General features: G+C 40.0%; 2 pseudogenes; one reads left to right on the top strand and one right to left on the bottom strand.

Moving 5' to 3' along the window:
- LOC102854693 overlaps positions 1-2,416 on the bottom strand; it is a 10,184-nt pseudogene extending 7,768 nt beyond the window's left edge.
- On the top strand, positions 2,415-4,428 carry LOC102853469 (annotated as a pseudogene).
- Positions 4,429-11,927: the final 7,499 nt, after the last annotated feature.

Here is an 11,927-nt window from a genome sequence, read left to right as displayed (position 1 = left end):
ATATAGCATTTGTCCCTTTGTGACTGAGATACCTCACTCAGCATAATGTCCTCCAGGTTCACCCATTTTGAATAATATTGCATGAGCTCTGGTTTCTTGAGGGTATATTCCTAGCAGTAGAATTGCTGGATCAAATGGTATTTCTATTTTCAGCTTTTTGAGAAAATGCCATACTGTCTTCCCTAATGGTTGTGCCATTTTACACTCCCACCAGCAGTGAATAAGGGTTCCAATCTCTCCACAAATTTGCCAGCATTTGTTGTTTGCTGCTTTGTTGAACTGTGCTATTGTTACTGGGGTTAGATGATATCTCATAGTTGTTTTGATTTGCATCTCTCTTAGAGATGGGGATTTTGAACATTTCCTCACGTGTTTGCTTGCCATCTGATTATCTTCTTTAGTTGAAATGTCTGTTCATATCTTCTGCCTATTTTATCACTAGGTTGTTTACCTTTTCCCTGTTGAGTTGTTGGAATAGTTTATAAAATTTATGTATGCGTCTCTTAACAGATGTATCATTCCAAATTTCCCCCCCTCAGTCTATGGGTTTCCTTTTCTACCCTGTTGGAATTTTTTTATGTGTATAGGGATTTGGTTCTTGGAAGGTTCCATTCACCTATTTTATTCTCTCCTAGTTATAGATTTTTCAGCACACTTAGAAGACTGTTCATATTGTGGATTATGGCTTGTAGAGTTCTTCCAGGGCTTTTTTTTTTCTGCTTATGGATGGTGGTCCCGATGGGCAAGTAAAGGGAAGTTTTTGGGGTCGTGTTAGATATATATTACTGATCCCCCTCCCCCAACCAAGAGCGAGTGTCCTTGAGCCTTTGCCTAGGGTGGAAATCTGCTCAAAGGCATTGGCTTAAAAACCCTTCAGGGGGAGGGAAGAGGGCTGCTGTCAGAGGCCTGAAGACTCCTCTCTGGGAGTTTGGCTTTTTGCTATTTTTTGATGGTAGTCCTGATGGGCAAGCAAAGAGAAGTTTTGGGGGTTGTGCTTTTTTTGGTCATGTTAGATGTGTATTACTGCTCTTTTCCCCCTAGGAGTGGGTGTGCTTGAGCCTTTGCCTAGGGTGGGAGTCTGCTCAAAGGCATTGGCTTTAAAACTCTTAATTTTCAAATGAATATTCCCTGAATGACACAGCAATTTTTTTGTCTATTTGCTGAACTGAACAACTTGATATTGCTGTGATGCTGCACACTGTTCCATAGTCTTGTCAAATACCATAATGGTTACCCATTATGTACAGTGTTTGGATGAGCTTCCAGATTGATTTATGCTAGGAAGCAAGAATGGCATCCACTTCTTAAACCAGATGCTTCTGGAAACTCTACAAACTCTCTAAACTCGATAAGTGTACAGAAATGATGGTAGTTATAGAACAGAGTTCTATACAGAAGTGATGTTAGTTATAGAACAGAGTTTAGGTCTTTTGTGCAAAACTTACTTGGTCATATTCGACTTGACGACACTTAACCACTGCTAAGTGAAACTAGTGCTGGAGGAGCACTCTTCCACTTTGTACATCACTCTTTGTCAATGTTCAGTATGAAGTAACCTGGGTTGCTGTGATGCTGAACGTTGTACCATTGGGGTATCAAATACCAGAACGGTTTTCCAATGTGGGTAGTGTATGGTAAAGTTTCCAGCTTTAAAACAGGTTAGGAAGCAGGAGTGGCATCCATTTCCTAAACCACATGTCTCTGGAAACTCTATGAACTTGGAGAAATGGCCATAGTTATGGAAAGGCTTTAGGTCTTTTGTTCATAGTGTTGCTATGAGTTGTGCTCAACTTGATGGCCTCAACAACAGAGTTCTTCCAAACATTTCTCTAATGAAGTTTATTGTCATTGGTTTTACTCCTAGCTCCTTGAACCACTTCGAGTTGGTTTTTGTGTATGATGTGAGGTTTGAATCTTGCTTGAGTTTTCTAAAGATAGTTTTCCAACACTTAACATTTGTTAAAGAGGCTTTCATTTCCCCATTTAATCAGTTTGATCTCCTTGTCAAAAATAAATTGACTGTAGATAGATGAGCTGATTGCTGGGTTCTCAATTCTATTCCATTTACCTATGTGTTTGTCACTGTACAAGTACCACATTAAGAAGACAAAATTCAACACACACAGTTTCTGGCGCCCCGCCGGTCCCTGCTTCGGAGGGACTTTTTAAAACCCACAGGGTGGATCACAGAGTCTCAGCTGCCTCTGGGGAGCGTTCCTGTAGGGCGGTTCTGGCCCGCTGAACCCATCAAGACGAAGTTTTGGAGGGACAGATTGGGGCCTAGCATAGGCTTCGCTCAGGCAGTACCTGAAGCAGCCCCAATAGGTCCCACCTGGGGCCTAGCGCCCTTTGAAAAGCGGTGGCGGGCGGGCGCAGTGTATTCTGCACTTCTCAGAGTAGGGGTCGCCATCTCCATGGCCACGCCTGGGAGCCGGCCCTTCCCTGGCGGGTCGCGGGACATCCTGTGGCGCGTTTTGGTTTGGAGAATAGTTTCAAGTATTGTTTGGTCAGTGCTGCTTCTGCCCATCTGTACCACAGTGTTTATAATCTTTAGCAGCATTGATTTATTTCATCCCATACAGTGGCTGTCAGATTGTTTCAATGACCTGTATAGTTCCTATGTAATCTTTTACCTCCTGCTGCTGTCAGCTGTAATAGTGATAATAAATATTTTCAATGTAGAGTTTTATACAGTTGTGCCTTGCATTTCCTGCTCCAGACTGGCACTGGTAGGAAAGATCTTTCATCCTCAGCAAGTCATGCATTCACTTGTTCATGCTTTTATGGGGATGGGGATGGCGTGGTGTGCTGCAGTGATAACCAAGGGCCGATACAGTTTTCTTGTTGTTCCCTGCACAGATTCTGAGAGCTTAGATAGTCCTGCTGCACAGTCTTGTTTAAATGAACATCACCTTTTTTTCCTTCTGGCTGGAGCATTCATGGGATATGGCTATAGCCTTCAGTATTTTATCAACAACATGAATTACCTTCCCTTTCCCATCATACAGCAATATGCGCTTTAGGAGGTCTCTGCTCTTGCTTGTTAAACATAGTTGTGTAGAATCACTGTTCCTGGTTAGAAATTTCTGCATCTTGTATTATTTTCTGGGGTATATTCCCAAAGCTTGGATTGGCATGGCTATGGACCTTCGAGAAGATAGGCAGTTAAATCCTCTTGACACTGTGAGTGGTCTCTTGAATCTCTCATTACTCTACCATGTCTGGCTCTGTGGTGTCTTTGTCTTAACAACTTGGTACATCTCTTGGATACTCTTCAAAATCTATGTTACAGAGGCTCATCTGTTTCCTGTTCAACCACCATTTGCGGAAGAATCAGATGAATGCCTTCCTAAAGTTCTAAACAGCAATCCTCCCCTCATCATAAAGTATTTGGCCTTACAGGACCTGATGTTGCTTTCTCAATATTCTCCTTATCGAAGACAAGAAGTTTTTAGTCTTAGCCAACCAGGTGGACATCCCCACAATTGGACAGCCATTTCAAGGGAGTGTTTGAATCTTGTAAATGATATGACTCAGAAACTGGTTGTCTACCAAGAAGCTGCTGCTACAAATGGAAGAGTAGGATCTTCATACCCAGTGGAACCTAAGAAATTGAATTGCCCAGAAGAAATTACTTTTCAGACACCAAAATCTAGCCAGATGACTCAGCCTTCAGTGCCTCCATTAGTTAAAACATCACTGTTTTCTTCAAAATTATCTACACCTGATGCTGTAAGTCCCCTTCGGGCCCCTTTTGGCTCTGGTGTAATGAACCGAGTGACTGGCATTTTGGATGTAAACACTTGCTGTGGGTCACATCAAAGTCCTCAGCTTAGAAGAAGAGAGCCAAGATTATGGTCATCTGCATCTGATCAGCAGATGACAGCATTTTCCAATCCTTCTCCATCTACTTATGTTGGTTCTGAGGGTAAGATAGTGGGACAACCCAGCGTGATCTATTCATGGATTCAGAATAAACGTGAACAGATTAAGAACTTCTTATCAGAAAGAGTGCTCATAATGTATTTATTCAGTAAGCACCCAGAAGCCTCTATTCAGGCTGTTTTTTCAGATGCCCAACTGCATATTTGGGCATTAGAAGGCCTTTCTCACTTAGTAGCTGCATCATTTACAGAAGATAGATTTGGGGTTGTCCAGACAACACTACCAGCTATTCTTAATGCTTTACTGATGCTGCAAGAGGCTGTTGACAAGTACTTCAAGCTTCCTCATGCGTCCAGTAAACCACCTCGGATTTCAGAAAGCCTTGTGGACACTTCTTATAAAACATTAAGATTTGCATTCAGAGCATCACTAAAAACTGCTATCTATAGAATAACTACTACTTTTGGTGAACATCTGAATGCTGTGCAAGCATCTGCAGAACATCAGAAAAGACTTCAACAGTTCTTGGAGTTCAAAGAATAGTTAAGTAATATAAACTGTTCATTACACTGCTGATACAATTACAGATGGGACAGTAAATGTTCAGCATTCTTGGATCAGAAGAAAATGGACTAATTAGATGCTTCCTTTGTCGTGGTGGTTGCTTTGAAAACTATACTTTAATGGGAGAAATCATGGAAAGAAATTCTCAACAGCATAACCAAAAACTGCCTTTTCTGAACCGATTGCTTTTTGTGTGTGTGGTATAATAAAGTCTTTATTCAATTTTACAGAAGCCTATATGGCAGTGGAAATGTCTCTAGCTCATATAACTTAATAATAATAATAACAACTTGAAATGTTTGCATTTACTTTTGAGAGGAGTAAAGCCAGTTTGACTTGATGCAATCTTCTTTCCAATCATCCTAAAAGTTTTTAAATCTATGAATATGAAGTACATGAACTGTTTTAGAGTAGTTTCTGTTTACTGAAGGATAAAAATGGTAACAGTGGAGAAAAATTCACAGAAAAAATATTGTCTAAAGGACATATTTTGTTAATCTGTTAGGTTGTGTTTTTGTTTCCAGGGACAAATTAAATTTGCATGATTGTCCAAAGGAAAAAAAAAAAGTCTCGATTTACAGATGCTAACTCTATATAAAGGAATGTGGAAAAATTTAGTTCTTAAGTTACAAGATTAAACATGCACATTTGGTTTCTAAAAAAATAAGTGACTGACATCTATGCATTTACTTTGTATCATGCTAGTAAACATTAAGTGGATGGATATTTTCCTGACTAGTTTTGCTTTCTTTTTCTAGAACAAAACATTAAAAGATTGCAGAGTTCTTCAAGTGAGAGGAAAAGTTTTGCAAGAAAATCCAGGAAACTTTTCCTTTTCTCTTCCACTCTTCATTAGATCAAACTATTTTATTAAAGTTGTCTGTCTTCCCAGAGGGAGCAGCCTCTGCTGTGTTAACTGGCTAATTAAAATATATTAGGAAAAATATTTTGGCCAAAATTTCTGTTTTTATTTACTCACCAAATAGAAAGTGAGACCAAAATGTCAGAGGATGACTACTGTACTTGGGCGTGTGCTCACTGTCCAAAAGAGGAGCTAGGTAATTTTATAATTTATTAGAACAACTTTTTGTGTTCAGAGTTTAGAAAATCCTACTGGTTCCTATTCATTGGACTAGCCTTTGACTGAAAGTCTCCTGGGTAATACTTTTCCCCCCTTCTTTCTAATGCCCCCAATTTTTCTTTTACATCAGCATAGTGTTGTATATGCATCTTTAATGTGATATATATGTCTACCATTTGTCTGATTCCTTGATAGCTCTGTCCTCAGAATAGAATATGTCAATTCCAGATCCTCTTGCCTGATGAACCTGCACATGCTGGATTATAAATGAATCCTGCTGGCCTTTCAGTCTCTGTCAGTTACCCAGTTGCCCAGTATTTTTGGGTTTTTGAGGCTGTTACCATTTACTCCCCCCCTCCTTGTGTCTGAAGTTAATGCTCCCTTTCTTAAATATGAAAGTTGAATTTCAGATGTGACAGTTTCTTACAGAAGATCAGAAAATTGTGACTAGAGTGACTGAAAATTGCTATGTTCCATGTTTGGAGGCCATTGAGCTTTTTTTGTTCCATTTTCTCTGGTGTCCATGGCTGAAACATTTTGGGGGGAAAAAGACTCTTTAACCCAACCTGTTGCTATTAAAGATTTGTGGTATTTAATCCATTGCAGTCCTGATGCTAAAGGTAGATTCATTTTAAGCTATGACTGAATTGGATAAAATAATCTGGTAGGTTTAGGTTCTTGTAATTTTCCAGATATTTTGGAGAAAGTATGCTAAATGTACATGTGAATGTTTATGATGTGTTCATCCCTGTTTTTGTCTCAGGTGAATGCATTGTGGACAGAATCAGGCCACATAATTTCTGTCTGTTGGAGTTTCAGAAACTGCCTCTGCAAATCTATACTGTACTTGTTAGGTAAAGAGGATAGTTTCTTTTTCCTGTTTGGTATTGATAATCATTATGCCATCTTTTTTGGGGCTTGAATGTGACTGAAAAGATAATTCCTATGTACCAAGAAGAGAAAAGTATTTCCTGATGCGATCTTAGCCTGCCTGTGGGCCTGCAAATGCTATACATTGGCCAGAAAATGAGAGACTGTTCTTTGAAAGCCTTTCTCTGGCTGTTATGTAAAACATTATTGCATCAACTCTTGTAATGTTTACTTATGAAAGGTATAAATAAATCCACATTGCTTTTCTTTAGAGAACTGGGAAACTCCTAGAATAAACCTTGTTTACTTGAATGAAAAAAAAAAAGAAGACAAAATTCTTAACAATAATACCTTTGAGGAAAAAGCAGTAACAAAAAGGAAGGAAAATGATGAAACTATAAGAATTATGTGGAATGAGGATGTCATCAAGAGAAATAAGATATGTGATTTTCCTTTCAGAATAGAAAGGGAAAAAAAGAAACAGAAATAGGTAAAATAAAACAGGTTTCAGGGTAAAAATCAACATGAAAGCCAACGAAGGAGATTATATACTACTTAAAGGCACAATAGAACAAGAGGACATAAACTTGAGTAATATCTACATACTGGATGATGTTGTTGTTGTTGTTATGTGTCGTCGAGTCACTTGCAACTCACAGCGACCCTATGTACAACAGCCCTAAACTCCGCTCTGTCCTGTGCCAATCGCACTGTCTCTGACACTCCCATCCCGATTATCCCAGTCACTGAATCAATCCACCTCATAGAGGGCCTTCCTCTCCTGCGCCGTCCCTCCACCCTCCCAAGCATGATGTTCCTCTCTAAGGACCGGTCTCTCCTCACAACATGTCCGAAGTAAGTTAGACGGAGCCTCAGAATCCTTGCCTCCAAGGAGCCACCCGGTTTAACCCTCTCCAGGACAAATCTGTTTGTTTTCCTAGCAGTCCATGGTATTCTCAATACTCTTCTCCAGCACCACAGCTCAAAGGCATCAATTCTCCTTCTATCCTCCTTAGTCATTGTCCAACTCTCTGATGCATAACAAGTGATTGCGAAGACCATGGCCTGTATCAGATGCACCTTAGTCTCCAGAGAGACACCATTGCTCTTCAGTACTTTGGAGATACTGGATGATAGAACTGCAAAATACACAAACCAAATGCTAACAGACTTGAATAAAAAAATAGACACCACCACAATAATAATAGGAGAACTAACACACCACTCTCACTGAAAGACAGGATAATTAGAAAGAAACTCAATAAAGATGGAGAAGAACCAAACTGTGCCATTAAATTGCTTACATAGTGAAGAATGAGAATTCCAGAACACTTAATTGTGCTCATATGGAACCTGTACATAGACCAGGTACAGAATATGTACAGAACAGAATATGATTTAAAATCATATGTATGGAACAGAATATGATTTAAAATCAGGAAAAATGCACATCAGGGCTATACTTGTTTGCCATACATATTAAATGTGTGTGCTGAGCAAACCTTGCTTGCAGAAGGAGAAGAGGACTTGAAACATTTGCTGCAGAAGCTTAAAGAAAACTATACCTCTCAAAACTGATTACATCTCAATATCAAGAAACCACTGGACCACTAGGCAGACCATCGTGATGAATAGAGAAAAGATTGAAGCAGTCAATTATTTCATTTTAATTGCATCCACAATCAACTGATAAAACATACAAGAGATGTATTACATTCGAAAAATCTCCTGTCAAGGACCTCTCCAAAATGCTAAAAATCAATGGTGGAAATTTAAAGGGTACACATGACCTAAGCCATTTGCAAAAGTTTCTTATGCCTTTGATAGTTGGACAATAAATAAGAATGACAGAAAAAAAGAATGAATGCCTTTGACTTGTGGTGGTGAAGTAGAGTACTGAGACTATCCCATGGACTGCCAAAATAACGAACAATTCTGTCTTAGAGGAAGTTCAACCAGGATACTCTTAAAAGGCAATGATGATGAAATTGTGTTTCACATACGTTGGGCATGTCATCAGGAGAGGCCAGTCCTTGGAAAAAGACATCATGCTGGGAAAGTTGGAAGGAGAATGAAAAGGAAAACCTTCAACAAGATGGTTTGACATAGTGACTGTAACAATGGACTTGAGCATGGCAGAGATTGTGAGGATGGTAGGGCAAAGTTCAGATCTATTTTCATAGGTGCTGTCAAGTTGAGTGTCACTCATAGTGATCAATAGAATCAGCTACATCTAACAACAAGAATCAACATTGGAAGCAATAGTCAAGAAAGCAAATGGCACGAATTGGACCTCTCAAAAATGTGAAAGGCAAGGGATGTCACAATGAGGATTAATCTGGTAATTTTAATTGCCTAAGATACCTGTGAAAGCTGGACAATGAATAAAGAATACTGAGGAGGGATTTATGCATTTAGATTATATGTTGTTGGAGAATATTGAATATACCACAGACTACCGAAAACCTATTCAATCTGTACACTGAGAAAATTACCTGAGAGGCTGGATTCTGTGAGGAGGAGTGTGACATCAGGATTGGAGGGATACTCATCAATAACCTCTGTCATGCAGATGACACAACCTTGCTGGCTGAAAGAGAGGACGACTTGAAGCACTTGTTGCAGAAGATCAAGAAATGATATAATTGTAAATATTTATACCTTCTGATAAATTTTGTATTTTTAAATCAATCCTTTAAAATAAAATCCTTGAACGGGGGGGGGTAAGAAATGCAGTGTTTGGTATAGTTTGCATCTAAATCTCAGGAAAACAAAAATTCTTACTACTGGACGGACTAATAGACAGTGTTATGATGGACGGGGAGGAGATTGAAACTGTCAACAACTTCATCTTGATTGAATCCACTCTTAACACCGTTGGTACCAGCAGTCAGGAAATAAGAAAACACATTGCAGTAGGAAAATCTGCATTTAGGGACCTTTCCAAATTATTGAGGAATAGTGATGTAAGTTTGAGGACAAAGGTGCATATGATTCAGGCCATGGTCTCTCCAATTACTTGCTATGCATCTGAGAGCTGGACAATGAATAAGGATGACAGAAATAGAATTGACGCCTTTGAGCTGTGATGTTGGAGGAGATCACTAAATATCCTATGGATGGCCAAGAGAACAAACAGACGTGTCTTGGGGAAGGTGCAGCCAGAGTGTTCTTTGGAGCCAAGAATGATGAGGCTTCATCTCACATATTTGCACATGTTTCTATTCCTTGGAGAAGAACATGATGCAGGGTAGGGTGGAGGGTCAGCAAAGGAGAGGAAGACCCTCATCCACGTGGATTGACATGGTGACTGCTGCAATGGCTTCTTGTGTGTCAGGAAGTGCAAGGATGGCGCAGCAAAAGGGTTCAGATATTTTGTTCATAGAGTACTCATTTTGACAGCCCCTAACAACAACAACCACCAGAAGAACAAACTGGCCACTCAGAGCACTCCTCAGTTCTCCCACCTGGAGGTAAGTAAGCTGAGTATTAACTCACTATATAAATGAAATACTATTTATTTCTAAAGGACAAGCTGAAGTTCCAACCCCCGTACTAGTGAACATAACCTTGTTGGGAAGCATCATCAATTAGGTTGACACAAGGTCACACTGGAGTATTGTGGATTGTAATCCTATCTGACTGGTGTCTTAAAAGAAGAGAAGACCCAGTGATTACCCCCTGCCCATCCTCATCCCTCCACTTCTATCTTCCTCCCCTTTATATCCTCATACACATTTTACTAGGTGTCTTTTTGTTTCTACAGTAATGGTCTTATAGGGTTGCACAATTTGACGGGCAGAGGGAGGGGGGTATAAAGGAAATGGGAAAGATAAAAACCAATATATACACACTTTGTAAGTAAACCAATACAAAAAAAATTTTTATTAAAAGAAGAGAATAACCACAAGAATAAACAGAGAGGACAACCATGTCCCCTCTCTCATGAAGGAAAGAGACACCGGAGTGATTAGTCTACACACCAAGGCACATGTAGAGTTACCAGGAGATGGCAGAGGTAAGAATAGATCTTTCTTTATGGCCTTTGGAGGGTATGTGACTTGCCCCAAGCACTGTATTTGACTTAAAGCCTCCAGAATTATATAAGACAATAAATATTTGTTTTTATGAGGCTCTGGCTTATGGAACTTTTTAACTAAAGTCCTGGGACAGCCATACATACTCCTTAGTAGTTGAGGGTTGCTCCTGAGGTATGTCCTCCTTCATACTTCCATTCTGCCTCTCTCAGAGTCAGATTCAAAAGATGAAAGGAGCCAAGAAAATTCTTTCCTCTGTACACGACGTTCTGCATACTAAAGTCTCTTGTCCTGTTTGGCCCCTTTGGATGGCCCCATAGCTGCAGAGACAAGGACCCTCAGATGGAGACACCTACAACCCCAGTGACGCCCACAAGCAATGGAGAGTGCTTGTTTTTGGCACAGAGCCCCCACCACTCCTGACCTTTTCTCCTGTGGCTTGATGTGCTCTTTTGACTCTATGTCAGACACCAGCCTGACCCCCTGTATGCAGAGGCTTGAGAATCAGCTCTGTGTCCAGCGAACCAAGAAAATTCTTTCTTCTGCACACAAAGTTCTGCACAATGAGATACCATGTTACCCCAGTAGCAGTGACAAAATTTATCAGGGCATCAAGTAATAATGTTGGAGGGGGTGTGATGAGATAGGAGCTCTTTTTTATAAAAAATAATTTTAATGAACATTTACAGAGAATCTGGATTTCCATTCATTCATTGCTGCACTTCTCTACCTGCCCAGCCCTCTCCCCCCGCCCCCCAGTTTACTCTTCTCCTTCAAAAGCAAAAGAAAGACTCCCTCCCTGGTACACAATCCCCCTGCACCCCTCCCACAGCTCCAAGTACATTTCACTATGCAACCTTAATTGTGGACCCTTGTGATAACCATAATACCCTATCATACATCGCTTTTAAATTATTCAGTCCCTCATCTGTTTCAGTGCAGTATACACAATTCATCCAATTTTTCTGTCTTACCCCCACCCTGATATCAGTCTCATTTTACAGTAGTGGCATCATGCAGTTTTTGTCCTTTTGCGACTGAGATATTTCACTCAGCATAATGTCCTCCAGGCTCACCCATTTTGAATAATATTGCATGAGTTCCTTGTTTCTCAATGCAGCATAGTATTCCATTGTGTGAATATACCACAGCTTCTCTAGCCATTCGTTTGTTGATGGGCACCTGGGTTGTTTCCAACTCCTTGCTATTGTGAACAGAGCTGCGATAAACATGGGTGTGCATATATCTGCATGGATGTTAGTTATGGTCTCTTTGGGATATATTTCCAGTAGTGTAATTGCTGGGTCAAATAGTATCTCTATTTGCAACTTTTTGAGAAAGCGCCATACCACCTTTCACAGTGGTTGCATCATTTTACATTCCCACAAATAGTGAATAAGGGTTCCAGTTTCTCCACAACCTCACCAGCATTTGTTGCTTGCTGTTCTGTTAAATTTTGCTATTCTGACTGGGGTGAGATGATATCTCAT

This window comes from Elephantulus edwardii, unplaced genomic scaffold (genome assembly GCF_000299155.1).
Source record: "Elephantulus edwardii isolate Elephantulus edwardi_28Jun2011 unplaced genomic scaffold, EleEdw1.0 scaffold00526, whole genome shotgun sequence".
NCBI classification, from domain to species: domain Eukaryota; kingdom Metazoa; phylum Chordata; class Mammalia; order Macroscelidea; family Macroscelididae; genus Elephantulus; species Elephantulus edwardii.
The sequence above is the reverse complement of the archived record's forward strand: the minus strand, read 5'-3'. Positions and strand labels throughout refer to the sequence as shown.